The sequence below is a fragment of the Topomyia yanbarensis genome, chromosome 1 (genome assembly GCF_030247195.1).
Source record: "Topomyia yanbarensis strain Yona2022 chromosome 1, ASM3024719v1, whole genome shotgun sequence".
Lineage (NCBI taxonomy): Eukaryota > Metazoa > Arthropoda > Insecta > Diptera > Culicidae > Topomyia > Topomyia yanbarensis.
Window position 1 is genome coordinate 205,233,334 of NC_080670.1, and position 21,114 is coordinate 205,254,447.

Sequence of the window (21,114 nt, forward strand, 5' to 3'; positions counted from 1 at the left end):
CTAATAGGTATTCTAGAGCGAATCAGTTATAAACTTAGAACAGGAAACAAGACCGCTAGACAGGCTCATATAAACATGATCAAAGGGAAATGAAGATTTTTTTTGCCTTCTGCCCCTAGGAGTCAAAAGTTGCAAATGAGTCTAGTCCAGAATCGACAACGCGATCACTTTTCTCCCCTTCTGCTAGCATCGAGCCGTGTGCGAATGCTATTGACACCAACCTACCAGTGTCAAGCCGCCTCCTATTGCGATTGAACTAGTAATCAATGTTTTATGTTATTCTCAAGTTCCCCAGTATCAGCCCCTATGTGATTATATTAAGACTGGACAAACAAAGCGAAAATATAGTTCATTAGGGGCACTGGTGAGAGCTTGGCCTTGTACCCACTGCGCTATCATCGATGTGATATGACATTAGTTGCGGAATACCGTCGATGAATTCCATAAAGTAGATAAAACAATTTCTCATTGGCTGAAGCACCATACAGTCCCTTAAACTTTACAACCGTCAAAGATCATAAAAATGGTCATAAATAACCCAAGATATAGATTTTTTATACGATCTATCGGACTATGCAGTAGGGATGAACATGAACCACGAATATAGGAGTTTTCTGGGCTTTTAGTTTCGCTCGAAACGCCAGGTAATTACCTGACTCGCTCTCGCCCGCATTCAACCAGCAGTTGCCACAAAGAAAAACGTTCAAATACAATCCTTTTAAGATTACTTACTTTTGAAAATTTTCGAAATTGTTCAGATATTTATTTGGTACATTATTATAATAATGTACATAATTATAATGCTACAGTAGCACTGCATAACACATATCAACGGGCTTTGGTGCCTTCCTTGCGGAACATCTTAAGAAACTATTAGTTATTAGTTCCAACTTTTTCTCCTGACCAACTTGTTTGAGTTTTGAACTGGAGTTTTTCAAAAATTTGCATAGAGAAAACTTACTAGCTCGCATTTTTTTCTGATGGATGGAATTATTATCAAATTGTGATTCGAAAAGATAATTTTAGCGTCCACATCTTTGTTAAAGACTGCAAAACGATTAAGCTTTTAACGAAATGATGCCTTAGAGTTTTTTGTTTAGTTGAATAATGTAAGCCCGTAAGTTCGTCTTTTGGATTAAAAAATTCGTTCCATCTTTCACCCCATAGAGGGCGCAAACGCTAACTTTTCAACGGAATGAGATATCAATTAGGTGTCTTCTATGAAGTTGTAGAGCAGAAAACTACCAATAATTCTTTTGGATATGTCCATATTCTACCTTTCATGGTTGAATAGTTAGTGTTGGTGCCGTCCATGCGGTGAAATGTGTAACTAAACTGTTCTTTCCAAAAGAATTCTTCCAAAAGTGTAATTAAACTAATACCAACCTCTTCGCCGAAAAAAAATCTTATTGTCGGAATCAACTACTTATTCGCCACCGCGTACTGTTAGGCACTGACTTAGACATAATCTGATTCTCTCGAGCAGTTAAAATCGTATGTGTACAGTGCCGCCTGACGACGAAAATGAGAGCAAATGGGTTTCGGACTCACTAAGTGATTTATTTGAAATTATTAGACAAAAAATACGCAAAATTCGCAAGTTTTTAGGTATTCTAGCATCATGCTCAAACCATAAGCTTACCAATTAATAATCAATTTTTTTTTTGCTCAGACGAAAACTTTGGATACCAGACATTTCTAAGGTGCCTCATATGTCCGGCATTTTGATTTTTTTAATTAATTTTTTATGTTTGTCTTGATATGTCTCATCGTTGTGACGCAACATTTTTTTTGTACACTTCCAAGTCTAGAAGCAAAATTTGCTATGATGTATTACATTAAATGTAAAGCGTCTTGAAATTAAATTGCTCAATTCAAGACCTACATCCGCCGTGGACAGTAGATCCGTTGCACTCGATGTTTTATTTGAACCTTTTGATGGCATTCTGCCGATTTCAAAAACACATCGTTGCTGACACGATTACTCATCTTAATCCTACCAAATAAAAAACGACAAAAGGTTCCTTGGGTGGTAATTAAGGTGGCTCCACTTAATACTGAACAAACAAAGCAGAAATATGGTTCGTTCAGTAGCGAATCATTTTAGCAACGCTAGGGGGATCTTTGCCTTATACCCACTGCTCGTTCATCGATGCGATGTTATGTTCTTTATGGCATATTGTTGCTGAACTCCATGGAACAGACCGTTTTATGAAAGACGATTTCCAGGTTTGCGCCTTTTCTTTTCGCATCTATTATTTATTGTCCCTATTATTCAAACAGAAAGTGTTACAATACAGAAGCGTTTGAGTATAATCCTTTTGTGACCATTAGTTTATGTAAATTTTTCGGAATTGTTAAGATATTTCATTTGTACATTCTTTCACCAGTTGAACCAATATTATTGATGAATAAAGCAAATATCAGTTGGGCTTAGTACCTTCTTTGAGGAACACTTTAAGAAATTCAATAGCCGATTCTCACAAACTGTTTTTGGCAAACAACTGTTTGCTCTAGTTCAATAATGTGTTTGGAAAAAATTAGCACATGCTGTGAGTTGTTTTTTGACTAGAAAATTTTAGTTTCATACTTAACCGCATAGATGGCCCAACCATTAATTTTTTAACGAAAAGATATATCAATTAGGTATCTACAAATTTGTAATACAAAATATTTGGAATAATATGTCCATATCCTACCTCTCACGGGTGGAAAGTTAGTGTTGGCGCCCTCTATGCGGTGAAATGTGCAATTAAAATGCTCCTGCCACAAAAAACGGCTCACAGCACAGCACTTAATCGCCACTTTGCGTAGATAGGTCCCACTCCGCGCTGGCTTAGTTATTGCTCGGGTGAATGTATAAAAACTTCTGCTAATAAAGTAGGATCGCGGTAGGCATACGCGACGGAAGCGGATTTTTTTTGGAGATTTTATCGATCGAGATGAACTTCAGAGGCTCGAAAATTAGACCCCCTATTCGAGAAGTGGAGCGTTTGCTGGGAGATAAAATGTATCTTGGCTAATATAAGGTCCATACGATTCAGTTGCAACATATACGAAATGCTGTACTGATAGGATTCGATTGTTCCGACACAGCAGAAACCTTTGTTGTAAGCGATCGCATATATCACTTCGTTGAGTGTTATGGTGAACATTCCCGTGTAATTCGAAGATAATGCAGTCGAGGTAACACTACACGATCTATCCCGGGAACAATTGATGGCGCTATTGAAAAGTTTATGGTAATGTTATCTTCGTCAAGGAAGATAATTGATGGAATTTTTTTCCTAGATCAATGGTGTTGGAGTGGTGGGAATGCTGCTTAAATGCGCCATCCCTTCCTTTGTTACCGTGGAACCCGCATCAGTATAATCACAGACCACAATGTGTACTTATGAAAATCAGCCCCCCGCGTGTCAGTACTGTAAACAATCAGCAACCTACGAAAACCCCTGCACGGGACTACCAAACCAAAACCAATAATTACAACAAAAATAAATACAGAAACTACAGCACAAACTACTGTCCAACCAGTAACGCCTGCTAATTTCGTGACCCCATCATCCAGCACATTAGCAAAACAACCAGCACCACCAAAGAGAAGACATAGTCCCGTCCCGAAGTTAGTGTCGGATTCTGATGAGACGAAGCTGAAACGCAAATTCTATAACTAATGATCTTCACATGTTATCAGCTGATGCTGGAAATGCTCCTTCACCTCGGAAAAAAATCTCAGAGTGCACTGGAAAATCGCGTACGAAGAAGGCGATAAAACACATTAAATGTGGTTATTATTTTTTGTTGAAACTAGATTAATGACACTCGGCTTCTATAAGCTCACACATCGATCCTTGTGACAGAAACGAAATAAAAAAAAAAAATAAACTAGGATTGATTTGCATTATTTGAAAAATTATAATCAATGAAATTCTCCTGATTCTCGCCAACGGTGAAAATCTATTGTAAATAGTGCCACCTGGCGACGAAAAGGCAAGCAAGTGAGTTTCGTCCTGGCAGTAAGTTGGTGTCAGTTACTGACGAGTGGAACACGGAACATTTAAATTTAAGTTATGTTCTGTGCCCTTAAGCGCTAATTGGGACATTCATTTTTTTCTTTCGAAAAAATAAAGGTTGCATACTCACAAGCGTTTGGCTCTAATGTCAAAAGATAATAGTCGGCTCCCTATACTTGTCAGTGATAGAGAGCTTCTAGTGCTTGGCTAACCGAGACATCACTCAGTTGTTTTAGGCTTTCACGCATTTTGTGGGAATTGTTTGGATTTAATGCCTAACTTTCGCCAATTTAGTGTTAGTTTGAATATATAGTCTAACTGGCAGCAAATTGGTGTCAGTTACTGATGAGTGGAACACGAAAAATTCAAATCAAACTTCTATTTTAAATTGTCGAAAAATTCCATGCCAACAACCGGTAGCTCGACTTGTTCAATTTTGTTTAAATTTGGAGCGGACACTTCTTGTGGGACTAGGACTCGACTTAGAGGTGGGCTGATCGAGTTCCGAAGCGTGAGAATTTTTTCCGCGGTCTCGTACATTGCTTTTTAAAAATATGCGCCACTATTACTTATTATTCTATCAAATGAAAACGCGGTTTGGCGCATTCCAGCGGGGAATTACCTCACTGAGTTCAAACTTGTGCTGCAGAGTAGTTAATTTCACATTTCATAGCTCTTGTTTGAAACAAACTAAAGTTCTCACCAGGAAGTAATATGGGGTCATTTTTATTTTCGTTATTCATCAAGGACGCTACTTATTGGAAGTAAGCTTTGAAGTTGTAGTTTGTAGTTCGCATTATCGTCGACTTACTCTGTCCGCATGATCATCTGGATAAATTCGTTAATTGGGTTAGCATTGCGATTAGATTTAACGTCCAAGTGGTCAAGTCGACTACCATATACTGATGATACTACGATGATGCATTAATATTAATTTACAGAATAATAATAGCTTTATGTTTGTAGGCCATTGTCCGACAACGAATCTTATTCCTGTAATTCTGTAATTACTGTAGAAAAGTTACTTTTCCACGAATATTGTTCTACTTCGAGCGGAGATATTGAATCATTCGCGTTACATATACTTTTTTTTCCAATACAATTTATCATCCTTCCACACAGGTAAAGCAATGCGTATTTCTCGTGCATCAGGAATCAGGAATCAGTAGCGTCTGGCTCAAATGGCACGTTCCCCATGTTGATCGGAGATTTGTGCCTTGCCAAGAATCGTCTTTTCATCATTTCCTGATGGGAAGGATTGGGGAAGGGGTAAGGTTAGGGATAAGGAAAACAACGACACATAACAATTAAAACAGAGCATTCTGCACCACCGGAGTGATGCTGAACGATCTGCAGGTGCTACAACAGCAGGAATAAAACTTCCAACCCCCGGAGGGATTTAGAACCTCTACTCAAACAGTGAGCGGATATATCAACACCCTCGAGGGGATATTGAGATAACAGAACGACAACACCCCCGAAGAGATATTGTCATTCAAATACGGCTAAAAAACTATAGCTCTTTACCACACTGGGTTAGGAACAAAAGCATATCCTTAAATTTCAGCTCTCTGTACATAGGTTCATCTATGTATGGAGAACCAAAAATCCGGATGCGCAATTGCATTAATACAGGGCAATTGTATATCAAATGATATGATGTTCCGTAATCGGATTCACAAAGATCACATGAATAATACTCAGCGCGCTGAATAGTAGTCATGTGATAATTGAGTTTGCAATGTCCAGTCAGTGCCCTGACCAGAATACTGCAGTTGTGCTTGGAAAAATGCAACAAATTTCTTGACATTTTCGGACTCACATCCGGCAGAAAAGCCTTTGTTTGAACGCAAGTTTGCAAGCTACGCCAATGGTTGGCATGTTCAAATGCAGCCCAAGAGCGAATCTTGTGCTTTATCCAACTTATTGACAGTGGTAGAACTGGTTCTGGACCAACGAAATCAGTCGCAGCGCCAGCTCTAGCCAATTCGTCCGCCCATTTATTTCCAGTAATACCGGAATGACCGGGTACCCATAGAAGATAGATAGCATTTGAAATGCTAAGTTCTTCGATTTGAGTTCGACATGCGATTACTAATTTCGATCTCGAATCTGCCGAACTAAGAGCTTTCAGGGTAGCCTGACTGTCAGAGCAAAAATAGATTCTTTTACCGCAAATTCCCTGTTGAAGTGCGGATTGTACGCCACACAGAATCGCAAAGATTTCTGCTTGGAATACGGTACAGTATCTACCAAGCGAATGAGATTGGTTTAATCTCATCTCATGACAATAGACACCAGCACCGGCTCGGCCCTCCAACAAAGAACCGTCCGTATAACAAACTACGTATTCTTCAAGTTGTCGCTCCATCCAGCCAGACAGCCATTCCTCACGAAGAGAAATTCTCACATTGAAAGTTTTAGAAGGAAAACTACATGTGAGTGTAAGGTCACTGGGAGCAGGTGTATATTCATCCCAAGTAACCATTTGGGGCCACAGTCTTGTGTGGCTAGTTACACGATCTATTGGGTTACTGTTCCAGAGCCCAGTAACCTTAAGACGGTATGCACAAGAAAGTGCTTCTTGTTTCAGAAACACATGTAGTGGTTTTATGTTCAAGAGTGCCTCGAGAGCAGCAGTAGATGTTGTCGAGAACGCACCAGTCATCGCCATCAAGACCATCCTCTGAAGATGGTTTAACTTTGATTGGATTGTCATGACTTCTCCCTTCTGCCACCAAAGAAGGCACCCGTATGCCAGTATTGGTCTAACAATTGTTGTGTAGATCCACTGAATGTACTTGGGTTTGAGTCCCCAAGATTTGCCGAAAGCCCGTCTACATTGGCCAAAGGCCATGCAAGCTTTCTTGATCCTGAAATCGATGTGAGCTGTCCAATTAAGTTTTGAGTCGAGAATTACCCCAACGTACTTAACTTGATCTTAGACAATAATTTCAGAGTCAAAAAACTGCAATGGACGAGCTCCGGTTGTAATCCTTCGTTGCGTGAAAAGCACCATTGAGGTTTTATTTGGATTAACTGATAGTCTAACATGAAGACACCACCGCTCAACAACACATAAGGCTTGTTGCATCAAATCAAAAAGTGTGTTAATGCAAATACCGGTGATCATTATATGATAATCATCGGCGAAACCATACGTCGGAAACCCAAGCTCATTTAGTTTTCTCAACAAGCTATCGGCGACAAGGTTCCATAGAAGTGGTGACAGCACACCACCTTGAGGACATCCGCAGACACTCAGTTTCCTCATCTCTACTTGTCTTAACGATGAGCACAGATGTCGGTTGCTAAGCATTGCGTGTATCCAGTTCGTGATATATGAAGGTACTCCATGATCTCGTGCTGCTTCCAAAATGGATTCGAAAGACACGTTGTCAAAAGCCCCTTCAATATCGAGAAAAACTCCTAAACTTGATTGCTTTTGTGAAAAAGCTTTTTCAATGTTGTAGACAACATTGTGTAACAGGGTGGTAGTAGACTTCCCCCGCTGATATGCATGTTGCATTGCATGCAGCGGGTGCTCGCCCAAGCTACCATCCCGAATGTAGTGGTCGATTAAACGTTCCACTGATTTGAGAAGGAAGGAGGTCAGACTGATCGGTCTAAAGCTCTCTGCCTCCTCATAAGTGACGCGGCCACCTTTGGGAATGAATTTGACAGTTATTTCCATAACTGACATACTTCAACCCGCCGGATGCCACGCGGCCTCTAGGCTAGTTTTGTCCGGAGAAAGATAATAGAGTTATCAACCTCCTAGTGGACCACAGCCAGTTACTGGGGAGTTCGCCCGGCTCTTCCCAGGCTCCGTTCGCCATTGAGAATATTTTAAACCCCCTCAACAATTTTACCCATAGCACGGGTCGCATGACACTATGGAATTGGGGTTCCCTGTTTGGTGTTACCACCGGAACCGGTAGTCCGTAGTGTAATTCTTAGCTGGTTGAAACAACCACTACCGACACTACACGGCTTATCTAGGCTGTTCGGAGAAAGAAGCTGACATTGATGGACAGCTCCCATAGATGGCCGAACAGCCACTTCAAATCATGAATCATTCGCGTTTCATATACTTTTTTTCCAATACAATTTATCATCCTTCCACACAGGTAAAGCAATGCGTATTTCTCGTGCATAGTTAACTTCCCCAGTATCAGTCCCTAGTTCCTGCAACCAAGCGAAAACATAGTTGGAGCTTGGCCTTGTACCCACTGCGCTATCATCGATGTGATGTGACATTCGCAACGGAATATCGTTGATGAGCGGACAGTAGACTATTCTCTGACGGAAAGAGAGTCCATGAGGATTAGCTGGGGAAGTCGAGCAAATCCTCATGGACTCGAATGCCATATAGCCCCTTGAAAAGAGCGTAATTATTCAATATTTTATTGGAAATTGATCCTACGTTTTTAGAAAAAAAAAACGATTGAACGTTTAACGAATTAATGTCTGAATGTTTTGCACGGGGCCTAACAGTAGATGGTGGTGTATCAGTAGTCGATTCCAACAAACTTGGGTTCGATTTAATTGAATGATGTGTTTAGAACATGCTATAAGTCGTCTACTACTAATTTATGAAAAAAAGAGATATCAATCAGGTATTTTCTATAAAGTTATAGAGCAGAAATTGTGCAATAATTCTATCAATGCTCTATCTCTGACGGTTGGGAAGTTAGTGTTGGCGCCCTCTTTACGATACAATGTGAAACAAAAATGTTCTTGCTAAAAGATAATGCATCTCGTGTACTACAATTCTTTCTTTTTTCCTTCTTTTTTTTTATTTCGACTATGTTAGTCACATTTTCTTTTTTTACACTTTAACGGCATTCAATTAGCTAGAGATTACTGGGAAGGGAAAGTTATGAAAATTAGAGCCATAGTACTGAAGTAAGAGCAAGGATGTGAAGTATACAGATCGGAAAACTAGAAGTGGTAGGGTCATTAGAACAAGCTTAATATCCTACGGGCTTATCTTTTGTCTTCTGCTAATGAGGGTCGAGCTTAGGCAGCATAACTACGAATCACTCGAGCTCACAGCATGTCTCCTAGCATAGACAAACTTGTCCATCTTTACCGTGAGAATTCTTCCGAAAGCACAATTTAACGAAAACAAATCGACGGCGTCGGTGGTAAACATGTTCGCCACTCACCCCAGTTGGTCTAGGTTCAATCCTAGCCGAGAGCGTTGAAATTTTCTGAGGTGTAAAACTTGTAATCACGTCTTCCTTCGGAAGGAAACCAAAGCTGTTGGCCCCGATCCATGTGTTGATGGGCCGATATCTAGGGTCCAGATGGTGGAGTCACCTCTGCACAGTGGTCGGAAACGTCAAAAACGTGAACGTAATTCACCGGAGGCCAAACCATCGAATATATTCACAGGGTGTCTTTGAAAGAAATTGTTCGTATGAATATTCCCCATAATCTGATAACAATTGAAATTAGGCATGGCTTACTATGATCGAACTAAAAAAATTAACTTTTTATACCGACGAGACAGAAAGTTGATGTCTTCGACAAAGTTTTAGGAATGCTCATAGTGAAGAATTTTGTTGAAGAACTTGAGCTTGTAAGACTAAAGGTGTATGCAACAGGTAAAAAACATGATAAAGTAAGCTTACCCTATTCATAGAGTTCTAGAGTGCCACGCACCAAACCTTCTTAGCTTTATTGCGCATAGTTTAGACAGTTAAAAAAGGCCTGTTCGTGCATTTTGGTTTGCATCTTTCTGCACTGCATGGTTTTGGAGCCATAAATCTCACGTTTCATAACTTTTACGCAAAAAACTAGGGGTCCCACAAGGAAGCAATATGGGATCTGTTTTGTTCACATTATTTATCAAGGCCACTAGTTGTTATTGCTTGTAAACAAGTTCACGCTTATGCTGTGGAGTTGCACCGTTTAGTACGCTTCATCGACGACTTGTTCCGTCTTCGTTAATTGGGTTAGCATTGCGATTGGAATCAATATCTACGTAGTGGTCAAGTCGACTGCCATATACTGATGAGACTACGATGAAGCATTAATTTTAATGGCCACATGTTTGTTGACCATCAACACATCTTATTCCTGCGATTCTCAACATTGCAAAAGACAACCTTGAATAATTGAATAAACCAATTAAATGAATTCGTTTCGTCCTTCGCATCCAAATAATTGACCATCCAACCTCCCCTCAATTTCACTTAGCCAACCGAAATGGCCATTATAATCTGCAAGCGCTGCACGATGATGGTTGCCATAAAATGCGAAAATGCCAAACACCGAATAAAAACAACAACAACAACAACAAACCCAAACCGTAGGCATTTAATGGCGCACCACAGCGAACGACAGATATGCAGCTGTGCTCTGCGTGTTTCCCAGATTCCAATATGTACATACGTTCGAATGAATTGAGGTAGATCATATTTTCCACCCGACCACTTACTCAGCCTCAATCGGTCGGTTGGTCGGTTGGTCGTTCGATCGACCGTCTGTTTCGTTCTATTTCCATACTTTCCTTTGATGAAATTCGACTAACTTTGTATGGTCCAGTTTTTGACAGTTTGAAACAACTGAAGCTACCCAAGCATCATCCAACCATGCTGGGTGTGCATGCAGTCATGGCCAACTCAGCCGTTTGTTGGATTGCGTTCTTTTTTTGCGTATAGAAAGCGCTGGTAGTGCAGTTAGTCAGTCACTGACTTTTCCTGGTTCTTCTATAGGGTACATGTGTGCTCTACCCGGTTCCAGCGCTTCTGCTGAACTAACACTGTACGGTTCGAGTGGAATCAGCATATGGACGATTTCCATCGTCATCACCACCACCCACCAACTTGTCGCTTGAATCAACGTCGGTAGTGTAGGTCCGTTGGTAGGTAGGTAGGTAGGTAGGATCCTTCGTCAACACCGAACCGGATGAGAGGAGAATATGCGAAGTGATTTACATGTCGTACAAAAGTTATATAATTGTTTTTGCGGCTTTCCTTTCGCATGCAGCGCCAACGCCTCCTTTGATCCAAACGTAAGCATTGTTGACTGTGTGTCAAAAGGAGGGCCCTCTCCAAACAGAGAGATAGAAACCAGCAGGCAGGCAGGCAGGCAGGCAGCTTCAAACTAAAACGGCGAGCAACATCAAGGGTGCACTCTTTGTGGAAGAGTGTCGTCTATGAAGGTATTGCTCGAATAGAGGTGTCGAAAAGGGGGACGGGGGTGGTGCAAAGATTACGTGGTGTGGTAGAATAAACGACAGAAGAAAAAAAAAACGATGATGATAACGACCGGATTTTAGCGTGTCGAGTGGCCTGGGAACACAATAGAAGAAGTGGAAAAGAACCGTGGCAACGAAAGGAGCATCTCCTGGCGCAAGTAAGGGTCTAGCGATGACTCGAGTGGTGGTGATAATGAATTAGTGGGATGCCGAGAAGTTAAAAGATTATGATTTTAAGTGAGATTTCTTTTTTTTTTCGTTGGTTTCCTTCCGATAGGTGGTGTGAACATGTCGCGGGAAAATGCGTTCGCGTCGCTAAGTGGTGGAAAAGTATTACTGCAAATAAAAATATCTATTAAAGTTTAGCCCTGTCGGAGTCCAAGAGGTAAGCCGAAAAAACAGAGAGAGAGGAGAGGAAAGTAAAAAGAAAAAGTCAGCCGAGAAAACGTGAAAAACAGCCAGCGTGTGTAAGTTTTTATTTAGCATACAGCGAGAGAGAGTGAGAAAAAAAAACCGAAAATGTGTCAAGACCTGACGACCAGCCTCTAGGCAGCCGAGCTACTGCTGCTGCTGCTGGCCGGCGGGAAAAGTGGAATGAAAAGTGAAAAAAATAATGTTTGGATTATATAACTAAAATAGAAAATCCATCAGCGCTGTCAGTTGCGCTTGGACTGTCTCGCAGCGGCGGCTGGTTTTTCGTTTTTTTTTCACCGTTCGTGCGTGTGTGTTTGTTAAAGTGTCAAGGAAGCAAGCGGTTGCTTGGTTACTACAGTGGAATTCGTCAGCCAGAGAACGTGCTCGGCTCAGCCGGCAACACGGTCACTGAGAATGTGCGAAGATTAAGCTGTATTTTTTCACATTTTCATCGTTCCCCGCGCCCAGCTTTTGCGGCATTCCGAAGGTGAGTGACTACTGTATTTGTCGTTTGAATTTGCAAACTTGAAAATGAAATCATAGGAATCAAATTGTCACATTTTTTGAAAAAATTAAAAATAGTGGAGAGGCACGGTCGCTCGTTGGAAGTGATTCAATGGAGACGCGCGGTAATTCATGACCGGAAAAAATGGTTACTTTGATCGAAAATTTAATCCTTAAAGGGCGAAAAAAATTTCCATTTTTTCAGGTTAATTCAATCCCACTCGAAGCTGATTGTTAACGGGAAATCACACGAAATTCGACCCCGAACCCGGTGGAAATTCTGTGAACTTTTTCCTCTACCTGGAAACGGATTTCATTTTGGTGAGGAGGAGACGGGTTGTGTCAAATAATCCGCCTCCGGTTCGGAAGGTATCCAACCAACCAACCAACTAGGAGTGGGTTGGTTGCTTGCGATAATGATAGCCTCGTAAATTATATGACTGTATTATCTCATCGATTTACCGGCTCATTATTTGAGTTTGATGCGTGCGACATACAATGCCGGATACGGTGACTGCACTTCATCTCAATCGTTTCATGTAAATCGATTCGTGGGGGAGGTCATTAAAGCAAGTGGAGAACGATTGGCCGCCACTAATGCGATTATCGCGAGCAGCTATAGGGATGGCAATGGTGGAGTGCGTTCCGGTAGAAGGTTGACGCTTGGAGCGAGGGTGCGAAAGTTTCGCAGTGAATTTGGAAAAGTTAAGTCTTTTAACCTGTGCTTGATTCGAGAAATCAACTGCTGCTCGTTTGGAGCGGTACACAGCCCTTGTCGTACGCATAATGCATGGTGTGAAAATGTAAAGTAAGATTCATCATTCAAAATTATGAATTTTCCTTTCGCAGAGTGTTTACGGTGAAGTGTACGGTAACAAATTGGTATTTTTTCGAGATTTTTTTGCTGAATATTTTGATGCACGCTTACGTGAATGATAAAATACGCTGTTTTTCTTAGAAATACAATGTACAATTCAGCTTGAAACACCAAGTCTTCGTGCCAATTTGTGTGTTGATTGACCATTGTTTTTGGATCTTGATAGCATATTTTTCTTCGTTCTGGCACTTAGCTTTGGCGGGTGACGTTTATTGTTATTTTTCGGATTTTTGCCATCACGACAATCCTTCAAAACATTGAAAATCGTTGCACAGGAGATTGGCTAAATACTCTGTGAAAATTTTCCTTCTTTTTGACATGGGCTGTTCTTTCTATACATTTATGCAATATAAAGGAAAATTGTACTATATTCGCATTATCTTGCATAGAGCTTAATAAGGTAAACATTTAGTTTTGAGAGAGAAAGAAATGTTCATGTAAATTTTGAGTATTTAAGCGCTGATTGAAATTTAATCACGATATTAATCAAATTTCTTTATCGGCAAATATTTCTTTGTTAATGAGATGATGAGCTTCTTTAAATTTGCCTTTTTAAGTACGAAAATTGGCATTGCGGTGAAATTTATTTGGTCATCTGGATTTCTCGACTCAAAAATAAAATCCAAATCTGCATACAAAATTTCAAAGTAGTTCTGAAAGAGAATAAGTTGTAGTATTATTCTCCGCCGTTTTTTCCGAGCATAATTTCTTGCATTTCAGAATCTGCACAGGTTGAAGTGAGGAGACCTTGAAGTAGCCAACCCCGCACTTTACCAGGTCTACGTACTTCAGACTCTACTCGGCGATGACCCCATTGATCTCCACCACGTTAACGGAAACGTATACTCTAAATTTCTTCGTTACTCGCAGAAAGCAATCTGTTTTGCCTGGTTGAGGTCATTCACTATAACACGCATCTGGCCATTTGAGCGTATGTTTTTAGACCGAACGAGTCAAATCGCTTAGAACAAGTTTTGCTGAGTTTTGCTTGCAAACAAACGGCGTAATAGCCTGTGTCGCAATAAGTGTCACGATGTGCCAAAGTACACTCATACACTTTTCAAAAAAAAGAAGATTTAACAGAATTGTGCCTCAATGTGCCACACATTATGATCAAAAGTGAAATTAGTATGCATTACTGAGGATTGACTACTCACAGTCGTGTTACCGAAGCTGATGTCATGTGTTCTAAGCTACTCGCCCCTTGTATCTTGCCTTCATTGTAACCCAGAGTAAGACCATTTTTAGCGACCAGATGGCAGATATTTTTATTTTGATTATACAGGTTTTAACCTTAGGGCCATTCGACTCTTTTCCGGTTAGAGAAATCTCTTTTGGGAATCGAACCCAGGTGAGCTGCGTACAAGGCAATGGATTTACCAACTACGCTATGCCCGTCCCCTGGTAGCAGTAGCAGATTTTGTACCATATTGTAGTACTCAGAGTTTAGTAAGCGTCTGCAAAAAATCAATGGTATTTTTTCCTTCTTTAAAACATGAGCTGTTATTTTCAATTTTTACAGCAGTGTGTTTGCTGCGTTTGCCCGGCTTATTCGTAGCTAGAGTCCAAAGAAGTGGTAGCGGCGTCAAAAGGGCCCTCATATCCGGCCATTAGGCTGATGCTCATTCGGCCGAATGAACGTTAGGTTGAAGAGATATTAGCCCGAATGTTTAATAGAGAAAAGGAAAGAAAACCTCAGGCTTATCCTTCGGATTTTTCAGTATTCGGCTTCTCGGTTTGAGGTAAATTTGAGTAGCTCGATTAGACGAATTTATTACTAACTTTTAGCAACTAAAACTAACTTTTTATTATCTTGCTATATATCATGAGCTGTTCTCCCGAATTATATATAATGTATTTCTTGATGAAAATTCTATTCAGTCAGCCATATTACACTAAGACGATAATCGGGTCACTAAGGGGTTCACCAAAACCGAGGAATCCTCTGCATATCAAAATGTGTCACGGGAAGGGGGGATTTGTAAGTAAGTGTGCTATAAGTTTCATCATGTAACAATTGCTCTGGGCAGCCGGCTGCCCAGATAATGATAATGTATAATTATGAAATTTACCATTTGTTGTGTTACCACGATTCATAAAATATGTAACTTAAACTCTGAATAACTGATTGCCTTTATTCTATTGAATAGAACATGAATCAATGAGAGCTGGTATGATGTTTTATATCAATGAGAATTCTTTTTTCTTGGGCAGTTTGGGATTGTTAAAGTAACTAGCATGGCAAAGGCAAATAACTTAGAGGACCATTCTACTGGAGTTGCTCTTCTGTTCATTGAGAAAGCTTACGACAGTGTTTGACGCAAAGCACTAAATGTCAAAATTTGGAATTTCAATTTTCCAAGTTATGTAATAAAGACAAACATCAAATTACGCCCCACATTCGTACGCCGGTTCAGTTAGGTTCACACCGCATTCGGTACGCCTCTACTGCAAGAGGCAACCAACGAGCACCTATACGCGACACCATGCACCACGACTTTGTGATGATAGCAAGCCACATACCGAATAATACACCCAAACCAAAAAACCAACACCTAGCCTGGCCTTAATTATGTCCAATTATGCTAAAAAATCACTTCGGTTTCTGTTTCGAAGCAATAAGCATTTTCTACGTGGTTTGGTAGCATAATGAAAGACAGCCAATTTCATTGGAATCTTATCTGTTGAACATTTTTTTAGTCCATGGGTTACAAACTTTGATTTTAAAATGTGAGCTCCTTTTTTTTTAAATTTCTTTTCCTTCAGAACACATTATATCACAGTGGCTCTTGCTTTTCGTTAATGACTTACTAATAGGTTTCCCTGTTTTGATTTGCTGAAAATAATCCAATTCCTGTCGATGTTTGGTCAGCTACGGTGTGTGTTTGTGGACTAATAATATGATCTACATGCCATCGAGTAGTGATAGCAACTTTTTTCTATTGAAATCTGAAATGATCATCGGAGCTAAATTCTGAAAGCAGTTGTGTTGATTGTATGAAAAGAATGAAAGAGACGCTCCTGGGTCTAATATTTTTCTTCTCTTGTATTCCACACACCGAAGAGAAAAAAATATCGAACGGTAATTCCAAATTACTAAATTAGAGAGCCTACTAGTCGCAACATTTTAGTCGCTCCACAACTGTTTCATCACATAACTTACGAGGGCATCAATTGAAAACCATAGGGAACGGCCAACATGTTACAATTGTTTGTAGCTTTAAGTTCCTCGTGTGGGCGTAGCGTATGAACAAAAAATTGAAAGCGGTTTAGGATATTGGACGCTTTGTTGTATTGCTACTGTATATGTAACCTAATAGCAAAGTCTCCACAACGGTGCGGTACGAATTAATGAATCCGAATCTAAGTAAAACTGATGATTTTTTCACTTTTTGCCCTGTTTGCTTTTATAAGTATGTTTTCACGTTTTTAACAGGGTTTGTAATTTGGGTCTGGGAAGTGGAGGACCTCCTTAAGGATTCATTGTTTTTGGTGAAACAAAATTCAAAATATCTTAGAAAACTATTACATTTAAAGAAATTTTGGTTAAAAGCACTTCGATTTAAAATTTATCATAATATCAGAGAAGTCAAAAAAAAACCTCTCTTTTGAAGAAACAGCTAATCTCGTCGTTTCACGCATTTTAAAACTATTTGGCATAAAATATTCAAATTGGATTTCTGTAATTTTATTTCCTTCAAAGTGACTTCGGTTGATCATTAGAACTGCGAATTCAAGTCATTTTGCACCTATTTTAATAAGTTGTGTATCATTTTATATCACGGTGATACCAAATCATATTCCAAGTTTCTGTGGCCGTACTCTACAACTCGTAACTCCGGTACCTTGATGAGTAGGTGATGATTTTTTTAGTCGATGACTAATAATTTGCTGCGTTTGCTTAAATTATCCGCTCAGTGGATGTTCTTGTTTGCTTTAACTCATTGATCGGTAATGATTTGGTCGTGATATGTACATTTCGTAGTCTGAGTTAGAATTTTAGTTTGTGCGATCATCGGTCGGTCCGTATCCGTATACCGTATCTTTATCTGTATCCAGTAACTAGTAAAGTGAACTAGGGTTCAATTGTGTTAAATTAGGTCAAAAACAGATGGGAAAAAGAGAAAATTAGTATTAGATCCTGACGATTGTTTTGTAGTCATGTTTAGGACTACAGTTGATAACTTGATAAATGATAAATAAATCAAATTGGTACATATCTGAAAACATACGAATTTCCTTACATTTTTAAATTAGACCAGCGTAACATGAAAAAAACCTATTTTAATCCACCTAGCGGTGCAATTGTGCCTTTCTCAATCATGAATCACGAGAATGTGTGCGTTGTTTATATTCATTAAAAACTTTTAAATGCATATATTACATTTTATTATTATACATCACATGACAACCATATACAGGAAAATAAATCATTATTCGAGTTCTAAAATTTTGTAAAAGAAAAAACAGCCACGGTAATATTGAACTGAAAAAAGGTGCGAAATCGGCAAAGTCCCAAAAAGTCGATTTTCATAAATAAATTTTTTTCGAGATAACATAAACTCTCGACGTTTCATGCATTTTAAAGATGTTTGGCATCAAAAATACGAATTCGATTTCTGAAATTTTTTGAAAAAAATTAGAGTTCCGACTTATATGGGAATTTCATATGTGACCGAACGATTTAGTCTATATTTCCGGACCCATATAAGCGATCCGTGCGAAATTTTATATACATCTATGGGGATGTTATAGCTATCATTTGGGACTAAGTTTGTGAAAATCGGCCCAACCATTTCGGGAAACTGATGTGAGTTCGTAAATTTTGAAAGATGGCCGCTTTTCCCGGGCACTTCCGGAACCGTCTATGGTGGTCAATGTAGTCAACGAAAGTTTGTTTGGCCATCGGTGACCTAGAACTGCAAAGTTAAGTAATTTGAGAGACATTTTAGCGAAATTTTTACCTTTTTTGCTTCCATCGGAGTATCGGTTTGAATCACAATTTGCTATGTGATCGCACGCCACAACCCGTAACTCCGGAACCGGAAGTCGGTTGGGGATAAAATTTAATAACCATTTACGAGGACGCAACATCTTTCATTTGAGACTAAGTTTGGTTGATTCGGTCTAGCCACCTCCGAGAAACCGATGTGACTGTTAGTCTGAATTTGGATACTTCCGCCGGGGCTTCCGGAACCGATGATGGTGGCCAATGTGACCAAAGAGACTTTGAATGGCTGTTAATGACCTAGTACTACAAATCGAAGCAGTCGTGGTCACATTTTGGAAAAATTTTCACCATTATACATTCATTGCAGAATTTCTTAAAATCGACATTTTCTGCGTGATCGTACTCATCACCCTGTAATTCCGGAACCGGAAGTCGGATCCATTAGAAATTCAATAGCAGCCTATGGGAACGTTGCACCTTTCATTTGGGACTAAGTTTGTAAAAATCGGTTCATCCATCTCTGAGAAAAGTGAGTGAGATTGTGTTCGCGTACACACACACAGACGCACATACACACACATACATACACACACATACATACACACACAGACATTTACCGAACTCGACGAACTGAATCGAATGGTATATGTCACTCGGCCCTCCGGGCCTCCGTTAAAAAGTCGGTTTTCAGAGCAATTGCAATACCTTTCTATTGAGAAAGGCAAAAACTCCAATGAACAATTTCGAAGTTTACTGATCACCACCATAATGATTTTTCCCAGACATGGTGCTTTTACAGATTGTTATTGAATAAACCAAATATCAGTTGGCCTATGTGGTCTCCTTGAGTGAAACCTACAGCCATCTCCAGCAAATTTGAGCAAACGGTAAACTAGGACTTCAACCAAATGTTACTTAAATTGTTCTATTTGGTTCCAGGCGGAATATAACAGCGGAAAGAAAAACAGTCCCTGTCCCCGTCCATTCCCATGTTACCGCGAGAGAAAAAAATACTAATCCAACCGCAAACCACCTCGTTTACTCTGGTTGATGAGAGGAAAAATTGAACGAACATTGGAACTGCTAGCAATCAAGCGAAAAGTAATCTGTCACCAGGTGCGCGTCGAGGCGGGCAATGTTTACCGCAAGCCATGTCCGTCCGTCGCTAGAACATTGCGGTCGAGGTATCGGTAGGTGGAGCAATTTGCCACCGCCGCCGCCGCCTCGCCTGAACAGGAACCAGGAACCAGTTCCAAGAAAGACGAACGAGAAATTACTTCTCAATTTTCCCTTAACCTCAAAAACCGCTCTGTTTCATGATCATTTCACATCTGCTTCGGTGGAATTACCACGACACCTTCCCCCCAGCTTCCATTGCCAACAAAAGGTAGTTTGTAGCTCAGCAAACTGGCAGGGAATATGGTAACCATTGCAACGGAACCATTATCCGTAAATTTACCTGTTCTGTCGCGCTAAGCAAAACAGGAAGCAAAAGGTGTACATTCTCATTTTGATCGCCCTGCAGCAGCAGCAGCGTCCAACCTTTATTCTATGCAATTCTTTTTCATTCATTCCTCGGCCTTATCCAGTCCCCGTGGACAACAAAACCGCAGCAACCCTAGCAGGAGCAGGAACAAGCGAGATGGTTTTCTCGAACAGAAAAAAGCACAGTTTACCCAAGCCAAATCGCAGCAGGCTGGTCGTCGGTCGTGCAGTACTAGAAGCAACGTCCGAGGTAAATGTTAATAACATCGCGTCGCCGTGTCGTGTACTACGACGGTGTACAATAAAAAGCAAAAGACGGACAGATTTGTTTGCGCTTTCATTGCTTCGGCGCTTGCTTTTTAAACTCGCTACCCACAGCATAGATTAGTGGGACTTTTTTCTCGTCGCGGTGCTGTCCGAGACGCTAGAGCTTATGCCGTCCAACGTCTGCTGGATCTGTGAAGAGGGGGAAAAATTTTACCGTGTACATAAAACACATTGCAAACGAAGGCAGGGTGAGGCCAGCAAGAAAAAAAAGAACTCAAAGCAAATTAGGACGTATTTTAATGGCGGTTAAACAGCGTGCTCGAGCGCGTCTAGATATTTTTCCGCTACCCTGTACTCGCTTGGAATAAATATCTTGTTTATCCTGGGAGATTATTTTCGCTTTGGGATTTGCATTTTAATAAATGCCATTTTCGCGCACGCATCGTCGCCGCCAGAAGAGAGTGCCCGTGGTAAACCTGTGCAACTTGTGCCGCGTCCGGAGGCAGTTAGGGGGGGGGGGGATCCTGATGGAAGAAAAGGGAGGGGGTAGATTTTGTCAAAGAAATGTAATTGCTTTTTCACGAATCTTAATTTAATGACATTGTGGGTTTTGCGGTCTCTCAGGAGAAGTAAACTGTGAAAAGCCTTGAATTAATCTTTGCACGGATGGAGTGAGACGAACCGCGCACTCATCTCAGTCGAGTTACATTTTGGATTACTGACGTGATTAAAAATTTAGCTTATACTCTTTGAAGACTAAGAGTGATGTTTCAGGGGAAATTTTTATGCCTTCGGATGAATCGTTCAATAATAATCGCTTAGTCGCTGAACAGCACTTTATGGTTGACATCATCGAAATATTATTTTACCTTGTATCTAATGCATGCGCATAAAATATATGACCTCTGTTCTAGTACAAACAACTGCGTTCGCGTGTTTATTTTCTTTCTAAAATAAGGAACTGGACTTGTGGTCAAAGCACGCTTGTAACGTACGAAGTTCAGATTACAATATGACGATTTATGCGTCAACTTAATTTCGGGTTGAAAGCACCTTATCAGAATGTAATATGTTGTGGGATTGAAGGCTTTATCTAATTAAACAATTAATTAAGTTTTCTCAAAGTTGAACTAGATTCCAATTTCGAAAAGGCTTAAATATTATCCCTCTTCTTTACGAACGGAATGTTACCAATCAGAGAAATTTATAAAGTTTTCTGAGTTATCCCAAACAATATAAAAATAGTATTTCTACATTATAATGCACATTATTATACCTGAAGTGCCACCTAGTGACGAAAATGTGGATACATGGATTTTCTCCATACACATTATCGAGACGTTAGTCCGGTAGCTAGACCTGATTGGTAGTGTACATCAATCCTGCATAGTAA

At 40.1% G+C, this 21,114-nt stretch overlaps 1 protein-coding gene across 10 annotated transcripts in view; it reads left to right on the forward strand.

Annotated features, from left to right (window-relative positions):
* The window catches only part of LOC131689131 (uncharacterized), a 194,167-nt gene that overhangs the window by 12,581 nt on the left and 160,472 nt on the right, over positions 1 to 21,114 (forward strand). For 4 of the 10 annotated variants that reach the window (XM_058973993.1, XM_058974029.1, XM_058974056.1 and 1 more), the window contains exon 2: positions 11,501 to 12,124. The gene's annotated coding sequence lies outside the window, so the exon portion shown is untranslated. Of the gene's footprint in view, positions 1 to 11,012; positions 11,382 to 11,500; positions 12,125 to 21,114 lie in introns of all 10 variants that reach the window. The other 6 variants (XM_058974020.1, XM_058974045.1, XM_058974074.1 and 3 more) reach the window with 3 other exon arrangements.